This window comes from Leptonychotes weddellii, chromosome 12, assembly GCF_054177405.1.
Source record: "Leptonychotes weddellii isolate Sample4059 chromosome 12, ASM5417740v2, whole genome shotgun sequence".
NCBI lineage: Eukaryota > Metazoa > Chordata > Mammalia > Carnivora > Phocidae > Leptonychotes > Leptonychotes weddellii.
This window is the reverse complement of record NC_138380.1, coordinates 76586413-76600154: the sequence shown is the minus strand read 5'-3', so window position 1 is coordinate 76600154 and position 13742 is coordinate 76586413.

Here is a 13742-nt window from a genome sequence, read left to right as displayed (position 1 = left end):
GGGGGAAGGGGTGACACAAGGGGATGGAAGTCAGGAGGTAAGAATCATTAGAAGCAGGCTACCACATGGACAACTGGGGTGGTAACTGTTTCAGCGGCAAGCTGCTTTGCCTGATCACCTCAACAAGGTGCCAATACCTGACAACTTGCCAAGTTGGAAGATACCAGAACCTAGCATAATTGGGGGAGGAGAGGCTTAAAGGATTGCTCTTAAATTTTCTATCAACTGGTGGGACTGGAGGCACAAAACAGAATTTAAACTATCACAGAAGGTAAAGAAATGTATTTTTCTTATACAGTTTATGAATAATGATAGCAACTGCCATTATTATTGTACATATGGGAATAACTCTACTTTTGTATCATTTTTCCCAAATGGTTCAAGGTGATTCAAGTTCCACTAATTCTCAACTTGGAAATCAACTGTAGAATCAATTGGGAATTTTTTTTTTTTAAGATTTATTTATTTATTTGAGAGAGAGAGACAAAGAGAGCATGAGCAGGGGGAGGGGCAGAGGGAGAGGGACAAGCAGACTACCCACTGAGTGCAGAACCTGATGCGAGGCTAGACCCCAGGACCCCAAGATCATGACCTAAGCCCACGTCAGATGCTTAACTCACTGAGCCACCCAGGTACCCCTCAACTAGGAAGTTTTAAGAAAATACCCACCCACAGAGCTACTGATTTAATTGATCTGGAGCAGAGCTGGGGCAACAGTAGTTTTAAAAGCCCCTCAGATGATTCTAATACGTAACTAGGGTTGAGACCCAATGGCTTCTGCAAATCCCAGGCCTTATTGCTATTTCAGACATCTATGATTCTATCAGGAGTTCACCTTATAGGAAGCTGGCTAATTCTTCCTGCCAACTGCCTATGACAGTTTTCTTTAAAAACACCAGAATAACTTCTCAGCATTCTACTGGAGAGAAGAGCAAAGGCTAAAGTTTGCTAAAAACTAAATAGGACCAATGGAATCTCAGTTGGCTCTGTATTCTCAAAAATAGTCAGTGCAACCCTGCCTGTTAGGCCTATCATCCTCAGCAAGTGGTTAAAACTGAAGCCTCACCCATCAACTATAATCTCTCTTCTTTCTCACACACGCACACACCCCTCCACACTTTCTCTTCTTTTATTCTATCTTTCCTGACTTCTTCAAGAAATCTGACACTTTTAAAATATATTCATCTCTCTGGACTTGAAGGACATAATTGATCTCTAGTTCCCCTACTTTTGTGACAATTTCTTGTTTTTTGCAAGCTGCTCTTTCTCTGCCTGCCTCTTAAATGATAGTGTTCTCTAAGATTCTGTTCTCGGCTTTCTTTTCATCTCTTATACATTGTTTTCCATAAGCAGAACAATTTATTTCCATAGTGTCATCTCTACCATCTATTTATTGACAATTCCCAGGTCTTTATTTTCCAGTTCAGGCTTTTCTTTGTGTTTCAGACCTGCATTCAACTGAGGCACCTGAAACTCAACATGTTCAAAATGTAATCATTAGCCTTCCCCACATCACCTCCCAACCTGCTTCTCCTCCTCCCTTTCCTATCTTATTGAATGGTGCCATACTTTTCTACTCATTCAAACTAGAAAACAGAAGTCATCCTAGAAGAGAGGCTGCAACCTCCCTGCTTATTTGTTGAAGTCGTTTTTATCTGATTCAGATAGAACTTTAGAAAACTTTGTGCCAACATTTGAGATTTGGGACATTTCCCATAGAAACATAGGTTTAGTTTCTCTTCAAAAATCAGAAGATGAGGCAACATCAGGTCCTATCTGCATGGAACAATCAGCTAGAGCTGAGTAACAGATGTCCCAGTTAGACTCAGATAAGCTCTTAGGTCATGCAGTAATTGTAATGGCCACAGTGGATGCTGAAGCTCCTTTTATTCATCTCTGTCATCTGTCTGGCTCTCCAGGCATCTGAGATTCTAACTCTTGTCCTAAATCCTTCCTCTCGCCATACCTCCACTACAATCAATCAGCAAGTCCTATAGATTCTAGCATTTCTCCAATCTGTCTCCCCCCGCCCCGCCTTCAACTTGATTGCTACATTCCTACTTGAGGATCTCAATCATTGCTCATCTGGACTATTGTTAACAGTTTAACCTCCCCAGCTCCACCTGTCTAATCCACTGCTGACCCGTCAGTGAAGTAAACTGATGTTATTATCCTGCCAAAACGACTTTACTGGCTCTCCACTGCCTACAAGATAAATTTCAAATTCCTTTAGTCCATGGTACCAGACCATCCATGCCCTGACCCCCACCCACCACTCCAGCCTGATCTCACTTTACTCTATCTAAATCTGCCAAACAATTCTGCTAACCAGGTAGACTGTTGCAAACCTCTAGGTCATGCTGCTTTTTATGCCCAGAATATCTTCGTCTCATCCACTGAGCCCACACAACCACATTCTTAACTCCACAGAGTCAGTTCAATAGCCATATTGTCATCTCTATGTTTTCTTTTTGAAGACTCTTCTGCCTCATTCCCAGTCCTGCAGTTAGATGTGACCATTACACTCCCAACTCTACCGCTTTCTGTCCTCCGTAAGACTATTTTGCCAATTGTGACATTTTAGTGTTCCTCTTTGTTTACTGGCTTGTATCCCCATCTATTATAATGTCAGTTCCTTAAAGGCCGGGACTCTACCTAATTGGTCCTGTATTTCCAGACTCATGCTTGGTGCAGTAACTGTAATCTGCAGCTGCTTAATAAATACTGGCTGAATGAATAAACAAATGATTATTTCAAATGATTACTTACAAGTAGGGTGTTCTCTTAAATAGGTTGATCATTTTCTTATAGTCCTCTTTACACTACTGATTTGCTTTTGTTCAGGAGTTAGGCAAGGGTTAAAAATTTCAGCTCAGTTCAATCAAATTAACTGAATTTCTGAAATAACAGGGGCTCAAATCATTGAGGTATGTTTGTATTAACAATGTTTCCCCAGTTTTATTTTTAAGACACCATATATTGCTTCTGACACCTAGGGGCAAATGATTGATAAGCAATTTATGACTCAGGTTAATTATACCATATGTAGGGCACACTTCAATGTGCCTATGGGTATAGCTTATAAATAACACTAGGTTATAGCTGTCAATCCTCTTAATGAGGAAAAGAATACAATAGGACCTTTAAAGAACCAATTATGCACCAACCAACTTTTACAGCATAAGGGAGTGTAAATGGCACTTCTCCAGGTAATATACTTTGTATTTCTCTTTAGAAAAGCATATTAATATAAAAGTAAAAATATTTAAAACTTCAAACTTTCAGATAAAATCACATAAAAACTTTTCTTGGAGTTCTAAAGACATTCATTCAGGAAGAATTTATAGAGTACCTACTATGTGCTGGGTACCATTCTAAACTCCAGGAATACTGCTGCCTTTACAAAACAGGACTAAGGGATGGGGAAGCCAGTACAATACACCAGGCTGCAAGATAAGAAGGGAGCCCAGGGCTGACTGTGTAACATATCAAAACAAATGCCACTTTGCTGGGGAACTGAATAATTTTTTTTCACTGGCACCAACCCACAATTAAATTAATTGTAGAGGTACAATTTTAAATAGAACGGTCAGGGAAAGCCTCACTGAAAAGGTGGTATTTAAAGCAAAGACCTAAAGGTAAGGGAGGGAATGAGTCATGTGGATACCTGCAGAAGAGCATTCCAACAGAGGAAATAAGCAGCAAATGCGGACAGAGGTCCAGAGGTGGCTATAGGCCTGGAGCTTTCACGGAACAGCAGGGAAGCCAGTGGCCAATATGCCGACAGCCAGGGAACACAGAGAACAGTGAAGAGATTTGATCAGCGGTAATCTAGGGGAGGGGAGGGAAGGGGAGGGGAGGGAAGGGCCAGGACCAGAATACACAGGGCAGTGCTTCTCTAATCTGACAGGCCCAATGCTCTCTTTCTAGAACAAATATTTTGTATTCTTCCTTTACTATCCTGAAATTGACCTCACAGATAATACAACCTACCTATACACCGAACTTCAAAAGAAACAATATAAATGAGAAATGAATGAAAGAACCTATAATAGAAATGAGAGATAGACGAAACTAATTTAAAATAATTTATTTTGCAATACGTAAATGCTCAGACATGAACACTACAAATGACATAATGAAATGTGTCACCTTTATGCAGACTCACTATAAACGCGACAGCTGCAAGTACAGACTGATAGAGGAGTGTATTCTTGGAAACTCAAAATGCCACAAATGGTGACGCTGCCTCAGTCTCTGACATGCTTTTCCAAAATGGCAAACCTCTGGTAAAATTCTGAATGGAGTATCACCTTCCCTCAATTTACATGATAGCTGCATTTCTGGAAAAGCAAGTGTACACTAAAACCATGCAAAAAATATTTTGTATTTATATAAAATGGAGTTAGGTTCCAGGCTCAGATTATTATAGACAGATTCTTCACCTTCAGAAATGTCCAAAGGACACCCAAAAGTCATGCAGAAGACATACGAGGGGATTTTTTGTGGTGATGGGAATGTTTATATCTTGATTATTGTGGTGGTTACCTGGATGTGTATATTTATCCAAATGCATCAAAGTGTACACTTAAAATGGTGTATTTTATCTTACACCACTAACCCTCAAAAAATACATTTATAAATTGTATCTCAAAAATTGATTTTTAAAAATGTCATGTGGGATGAGAGAGAATTCTTTAAAGTGAGAGAATCTGCGGGATGGGCCAGCAGCCCAGGCCCCCATACACTAAATGCTACTCAATCATGCTGTGTCCAGAAATGTTTGCCACAGATTTCCGAAGTACACCCTAGTGAGCAATACCAGTCCCACTGAGAATATTACCTGCTGTCTTTTAGTGGGATGGGAAGCCACTAGAAGTTTTGAGCAGAGGAGGGATGTAACCTGACATGTCTGAAAAGGATTGTTTTAACCTTTGGGGCAGAGGTAGGCAAAGATCATAAAAGGCAGGTGAGAGATGACAGTGGTTTGGCCAAAGGTAGTAGCAAAGTAGAAACATAAAAAATGTTTATTAGATTAAAAGAAGAGTAGTAATTTTCAATATTCTTAACAATACTCCTGTAACACTACTTCATTATGTGATGCAATTAAAAACACCTTGGGGTTCTAGCTATGCCATTTTATATCTAAATATAATGAAGCGGGGTACCTGGATGGCTCAGTCGGTTAGGCATTCGACTCTTGATTTCAGCTCAGGTCTTGATCTCAGGGTTGTGAGTCTAAGCCCCATGTTGGGCTCCACACTGGGCATGGAGCCAAATAAATAAATAAATAAATAAATCAAAGCATTATTTTCTGGTGAAATGATATTCAACAAAAATGTTTTTTAAAAAACTCTGCCTCAAAAAAGAATATTTCTTTTTTTAAGACTTTACTTATTTGTCAGGGGGAGAGAGAGAGCACATAAGCAGGGGGAGCGGCAGGCAGGAGGAGAAGCAGGTTTCCCACTGAGCAAGGAGCCCGATTCGGGACTCGATCCCAGGACCCTGGGATCATGACCTGAGCCGAAGGTAGACACTTAACCACTGGGCCACCCAGGCATCCCAAAAAGAATATTTCTTACTTAAGTAAAATATTTTATTTTGGCTATTTCCTTGATATCTTAAGTTCAGTGTAATGAATATCAGTTTACTGTCTGAGCTTTTCTAAGTGTAGAAATTTAATAGATTATGCTGGAATTGTTTAAAGACTAGAACCTACTAAATTGAATATTTTAAGCTCTGAGATGGCAGATAATCTCTTATGATTTGTCTTGTTCTCTTAAAACTGAAGAACAATTAATTGAAGATTCAGTTTGGCTGACTCCAGGTACACTAAAGTTTTATATTTAATGTCCAAATTTTTCCTGTGAAAATGTCAGAAAAGTATTTATGAATGAAATGATTTCTGAGGTTTACTTCAAAATAATCCTGTGGGGAAAGAAAATTGAAGGGATTTAGATGAAAGAAGACTAGCCCTATGTTGATAATTGTCAAAGCTGATTAATGAAGAATGGCTATTCATTTCACTATTCTCTTTACTTTTGTATAAATTTACAATTTTTCACAATAATAAATTTTAAAAATCCAGGGCCGGATAATTCATTCACTACTTGGGCCAGACTTCTACTAGGGGCTTGGGAAAGATTTATTAGCTATGAGGATAACACACATTAAGGAGTTCATATCCTAGATATATAAACAATTATAAAGCAATGTAAGGGTTATAATACTGTGCTAAATGTATAAAGTGCTATACGAGCAAAGAAAGAGTGACTGATTGGTGAAACCACAGAATCTTCCCAGAGGACTAATGTTCAGATTGGGCCCTGAAGGTTAAATAGGCTTTTTCTGAAACAAAAAGAAGGTGAGAAGCCTCCATAGAGAAGGCAACCTAACTCTGGAAAATGATCATATTCAGGCATTAAGAGGAATACAGAAGACAACAAAAGAAATAAAAAGGTGTCAATTGTATTTTTACCGCCAGTACCTAAAACAGTGACTAACAATATATTGGATATCAAAATTATCCTACTGGAAAAAGCTAATGTTTGAAAGAGTAATAGGAGGAAAAGAGCAGAAAGCAGTGTTTTAAAACCCAAAAGGAGACAGCCTACAGAATGGGAAAAAGTATGTGCAAATCATGTAACTGGTAAGGATTTAGTATCTAGAATATATAAAGAACTCTTACAACTCAACAATAAAAAGACAAAGAACCCAACTAAAAAATTGACAAAGAACCTGAATAGACATTACTCCAATAAAGATACACAAATGGCCAACAAGCCTACAAAAAGATGCTCAACATCAAAGTCATTTGGAAAATGCAATTCAAAACCAAAATGCAATTCAAACCCACAAGGATGGCTAAAGATTAAAAAAATTTTTTTTAAGGAAAATAACAAGTGTTGGCAAGGATATGGAGAAATCAGGACCCTTGTACATTGCTAGTGAGAATGTAAAATGGTGCAACCACTGTGTAAAACAGTGTAGTGGTTCCTTACAAAGTTAAACACAGAATTACCATAGACCTAGTGATACTGCTCCAAATACACGTACACGTATGTTCATAGCAGCACTCTTCACAAAGCCAAAAGATGGAAACAATGTCCGTCAATGAATGGCTAAACATATGTGGTATTTATATGCAATGGAAAATTATTCAACCTTATCCAGGAAAGAAAATCTTGTCACATGCTACAACATGGGTGAACCTTGAGGATATTATGCTAAGGGGAATAAGCTAGTCAGAAAAAAGACAAATACTGTATGATTCCACTTAATTTGAGGTATCTAAAGTAATCAAATGCATACATACAGAAAGTAGAATGGTGACTACCTGTGGCCATGAGTAAGGGAAATAGGGCTGTTGATATTTAATGGGTATAGCTTTTCAGTTTTGCAAGATGAAAAGGTTCTGGAGATCTGTTTCACAAAAATGTGGATATACTCACACTACTCAACTGTACATTTTTAAATAGTTAAGATAGTAAATTTTTAAAAAAAAGATTATTTATTTGAGAGAAAGGGCGTGCGCACAAACGCATGCAGGAACAGAGGGAGAAGGGGAAGGAGAAGCAGATTACCCGCCAAGCACGGAGCCCAGCTTGGGGCTTCATCTCAGGACCCGAGCCGAAGTCAGATGCCCGACTGACTGAACCACCCAGGTGCCCCAGATAGTAAATTTTATGTCACATTTTTCTTTTAACCATAGTTTTTTTTTTTCTTTTTTTTTTTAAACAAGGCAAGACACTACTTAATGTAACACTGGACATCAGAACAATAAAAATTTTAAATCCGAGATAACAGTTATTTCTGGGGAAGGAGGAAAGGGAAGGACTACAAAGGATCTCAATTTTATCTGTAATGTTTTGTCACCTAAATAAAATCTGAAGCAAATATGCCAAAAATATTAGGATTTGAGATAAAAAAAAATTCCATTAAATGAAAGAAACCAGACACAAGGGGTCACATATTATATGATTCCATTTATATGAAATATCCAGAATAAGTAAATCCATAGAGAAAGAACACAGATTGGTGGCTGTCAGGAGTTGGGGGGAAAATGGAGGAGTAGGAAGTAATTGCTTAATGGATACGGGGTTTCCTTTTAGGTCATGAAAATAGCTTAGAACTAAATAGAGGTGGTAGTTACACAACTGAATTGCCACTTTAATTGCCACTGAATTGTTCACTTTATTTTTTTTTAAGATTTTATTTATTTATTTGAGAGAGTGAGAGAAAGAGCATGAGACGGGGGAAGGTCAGAGGGAGAAGCAGGCTCCCCGCTGAGCTGGAAGCCCCATGTGGGACTCCAGGACCATGACCTGAGCTGAAGGCAGATGTTTAACCAATTGAGCCACCCAGGCGCCCCTGAATTGTTCACTTTAAAATGATCAATTTCATGCTATGTCAGTGTCACCTCACATTAAAAATTAGTTAAAACTAAGGGGAGAAATTCAAGGAAGGAAGGGTATTTGTCGAAAAGGGTCAGGTGCTCCAGACAAGTTGAGCAGGATGTAAATGAAGAGATCATTAGATCTGGCAAGTAGGAAGTCCATTTAGGAGAAGTGTGCCAGCAGTCAGACTGTTATGGGTCACAATAGATGGGCCAGTGTAGTAGCTCATGGTAGTCTTGCGCATTTTGTAGAATAAGGGGAGTCTGTGGAGAGGAAAAGGCTGAACACAAGATAAAGAAGAGGAGAAATTTGTATAGCAGAACCAGAAAGAGGTAAAAGAGGGCACAGAGGGTTGATAGGGGAGAGGTTAGCCTTGGAAAGGAGTAAGAGTCCTAACAATGGAGTGAAGTATGTATAGGGTAAGTTTATAATTTCCAAATTTTACTTGGAGAGCGGAGAGAGTGAGTGGGTTCAAACTTGGTAACTCCTATTTTCTCTAGGAATGAGGAAGCAGGGTATAGGGCTTGTGGAGCCATGGGGTTCCAAGAATGAATAAGAGAACCGCCTTTAAAGAAGAGTTAATGCCTATTTTTCTCAAACTATTACAAAAAATAAGAAAGGAAGGAAAACCTCCAAATTCATTCTATGAGACCAGCATTACCCTGATACCAAAACCAGATAAAGGCACTACAAAAAAAAAAAAAAAAGAGAAATAGAGGCCAATATCTCTAATGAACATAGATGCAAAAATCCTCAACAAAATACTAGCAAATCAAATCCAACAATACTTTAAAATAATCATTCACAGGGCACTTGGCTGGCTCAATCAGAGGAGCATGCGATTCTTGATCTTGGGGTCTGGGTTCGAGCTCCACGTTGGGTGTAGAGATTACTTAATAAATAGGGGCACCTGAGTGGCTTGAGCATCCAACTCCTCATCTCAGCTCAGGCCTTAATCTCAGGGTTCAAGCCCTACACTGGACTCCACCTTGGGCGTGGAGCCTACTTAAGAAAAATAAAATAAATTAATAAATAAGTAAACTTCTTTTGAAAAATCACTCAAGTGGGATTTATCACGATCAAGTGGGATTTATTCCTGGGTTGCAAAGATGACTCAATATTCACAAATAAATCAACTTGATACATCACATCAGTAAGAAAAAGGATGGTTCTTACCATACGATCATTTCAATAGATGCAGAAAAAGCACTGGACAAAGTACAACATCCATTCATGATAAAAATCCTCAATAAAGTAGGTTTAGAGGGAACATAACCTCAACATAATAAAGGCCATGTACGAAAAACCCACAGGTAATATCACCTTCAATGGTGAAAAACAGAGCCTTTCCCTTAAGGTCAGGAACAAGACAAAGATGTCCACTCTCACCACTTTTATTCAACATAATACTAGAATTCCTAGCCACAGCAATCAGATAACAAAAAGAAATAAAAGACATCCAAACTGGTAAGGAAGAAGTAAAACTTTCACTATTTGCAGATGACAATGATATTCTATATAGAAAACCCAAAAAACTACACCAAAAAACTGCTAGAACTGATACACAAAATCAGTTCGCAGGATACAAAATCAATCTACAGAAATCTGTTGCATTTCTATACACCAATAATGAAGCAGCAGAGAGAGAAATTAAGAAAACAATCTCATTTATAGTTGGTATTACAATTTACGATTGCACCAAAAATAATGATACCTAGGAATAAACCTAACCAAAGAGTGAAAGACCTTTACTCTGAAAGCTATAAAACATTGATGAAAGAAATTGAATTTGACACAAAGAAATGGAAAGATACCCCATGCTAATGGACTGGAACAACAAACATTGCTAAAATGTGTATACTACCTAAAGTACCCAAAGTACTCTACACATTTAAGGCAATTCCTATCAAAAAACCAACAGTAGGGAGCCTGGGTGGGCTCAGCTGGTTAGACGTCCAGCTCTGGGTTTCGGGTCAGGTCATGATTTTAGCACTGTAGGATTGAGCCCTGTGTCACATTCTATGCTCAGCATGGAGTCTGCTCAAAATTCTCTTCTCTCTCTCTGCCCCTGACCCCACTTGTGAACTCTCTCTCTCCATTTCTCTCTCCCTCTCTCTCAAATAAATAAATAAAATCTTAAAAAAACCAACAGGATTTTTTACATAACTAGGACAAATAATCTTAAAATCTATATGGAACCACAAAAGACCCTGAACAGCAGAAGCAATATTGAAAAAGAAAAGCAAAGCATCATAATTCCAGGTGTCAAGTTATATTACAAAGCTGTAGTAATAAAAATGTAGGGTACTGGCACAAAAATAGACACATAGATCAATAGAACAGGATAGAAAATCCAGAAATAAACCCATGATTATATGACCAACTAATCTTTGACAAAGGAGGTAAGAATATGCAACTGGAAAAAGATAGTCTCTTCAACAAATGGTGTTTGGGAAAAAGGGACAGCTATATGCATAAGAATGGAACTGGACCACTTTCTTATACCATGCACAAAAATAAACTCAAAATGGATTAAGGACCTAAATGTGGGACCTGAAACCACAAAACTCTTAGAAAAGAGCACAGGCAGTAACTTCTCTCACATCAACAGTAGCAACATCTTTCTAGATATGGCTCCTGGGGCAAAGGGAACAAATGCAAAAATAAATTTGGGGGACTACATCAAAATAAAAAGCATCTTCATAGAAAAGGAAATAATGAACAAAACTAAAAGACAACCTACAGAATGGAGGAGGTATTTGCAAATGACATATCCAATTAAGGGCTAGTATCCAAAATATCTAAAGAACTGATACAACTCAACACCCAAAAAAACAAATAATCCAATTAAGTGGGCAGAAGACATAAACAGACATTTCTCCAAAGAAGACACACAGACGGCCAACAGACACATGAAAAGATGCTCAACATTACTCATCATCAGGAAAATGCAAATCAAGACCACAATGAGATATCACCTCATACCTGTCGAAAAGTCTAAAGTCAAAAACAGGAGAAACAACAAGTGTTGGTGAGGATGTGGAGAGAAAGGAACCCTCGTACACTGTTGGTGGGAATGCAAACTGGTGCAGACACTGTGGAAAACAGTATGGAGGTTCCTCAAAAATTTAAAAATTGGGGCACCTGGAAGGCTCAGTAGGTTAAGCATCTGCCTTCGGCTCAGGTCATGATCCCAGGGTCCTGGGATTGAGCCCCATGTCAGGCTCCCTGCTCAGCGGGGATTCTGCTTCTCCATCTGCCCCTGCCCCCACTTGTTCTCTCCCTCCCTCTCTCTCTCTCAAATAAATAAATAAAATATTTTAAAGAATTACCATATGATGGAGTAATTGCACTACTGAGTATTCACCCAAAGAATATGAAAACACTAGTTTGAAAAGATATGCGCTCCTATGTTCATAGCAGCATTATCTGCAATAGCCAAATTATGGAAGCAGCCCAAGTGTCCACTGATTGATGATGAATGGGTAAAGAAGTTTATGTATGTATATAGATATATATGTATATATTACTCAGCCATTAAAAAGAATGAAATCTTGCCACGTAAGTCAGTCAGAGAAAAACAAATGCCAAACGATTTCACTCATATGTGGAATTTAAGAAAGAAAACAAACGATCAAAGAAAAAAACAAGGGAAACCAAAAAACAGATTCTCAACAGTAGAAAACAAAGTGATGGTTATCAGAGGAGAGGTGGGTGGGGGAATATGGGAAATCGGTGAAGGGAATTAAGAGTACACTTGTCATGATGAGCACTGAGTAATGTATAGAATTGTTACATCACTATGGTGTACACGTGAAACTAATATAACACTGCATGTTAACTATAGTGGAATTCAAAAACCACAACTGTCCCATTCCCCCTACCCTCAGGCCCTGATAATCACCGATCTACTTAATATTTCTATGAATTTGAATGTTTCAGATACCTGATATAAATGGAATCACAATTTATTTTTTTTGAATTTTATTGAGAAATAATTGACACACATCACTATGTAAGTTTAATGCATACATCATGACGGGCTGATTTATATATATTGTGAAATGATTCCCACAATCAGTTCAACTAACCTCCATTATCTCATATAAGATAAGAAAAAAAAGCTTTCTCCTTGTGAACTCTTAGGATTTATTCTCTTAACTTTCCTATATATTATACAGCAGTGTTAACTATAGTCATCATGTTGCATATTACATCCCTAATACTTATTTAATCTTATTAAGTAGAAGTCTGTACTTTTTGAAAATCTTCCTCCAAATCCCTCTCTCCCCCACCATCTGCCTCTAGTAACCAAAAGTCTGATCCCTTTTTCTATGAGCTTGGTTTCTTCTTTTCTTTTTCAGATTCTACATCTAAGTGAGACCATTCAGTATTTGTCTCTGTCTACAATTTATCTTTAAAATATTAGCAGTCACTGAATGAAAGGGATTTTTGCTTGTTTGGTTTTGGGGCTTTCTGTTGATAACTGGGTCTGAGTCCAATCAATACACTGGATGGATTTTATATGGTACAATCATATTTCACAGCCCTTGTTAATGATCCATTCCTGAATATAGAAATTAAATGTCATTATGTTGAAGGATCACTAATTAGATGCTAAGGTACTAGTTGACTTTGAAGTTATTTATAAAATTTTAATTTTTCTTTGAATGTTAAAAGTTAGAGGGTGGATTTAATTACTGCATTCACCTGCAGTTAGTATTTATTATTACACTATTTGACTTTTGTTATGTAACACTGGAAAATTTTCATTGAGCAGAGAGACACTTGGATTTTGGTTCCAGTTCTGCCATCTATGTGACCTTGGGCAGATCATTTTAATTCCTTTAAGCTTAGGCATTATTATTCCCAGTAGCATTCTAATGCATAAAGAAAGGAGATAATCATACCTGGCTTACCTACTTTAGGACAGAGTTATGAGAATAAATGGGGAGTATTAGGTCAAAAAGCTCTGAAATATTAGTTTTAGGAATACATATTAAATATTAAAGAAATATCATCCTTTCCAAACTTCTCTCCATTTTTATGTCTTTCTTCTAAAAATGTTATGCCACACTAGACTAAAAAGTTATACTGTTATTTTCCCCAGTTCCCTATCTATTGGACTACATACCTCAAAAATAAACTCACGGATTAAAGATGGTCAACAGCTTTTTTGCTGTGAACAGGTCTAGGAATGAGGGAGTAAGGGATACCAGGAATAAATTAGAGAAGAATTTCCCTCCCTTCTTTCTTATTCACTCTCCCATAACTTCCTAGTTAGGAGTCCTTTAGTTTGAAAGTACAGAGAAGACTGAGGGATGTTTCTTTTTTTTTTTTTTTTTT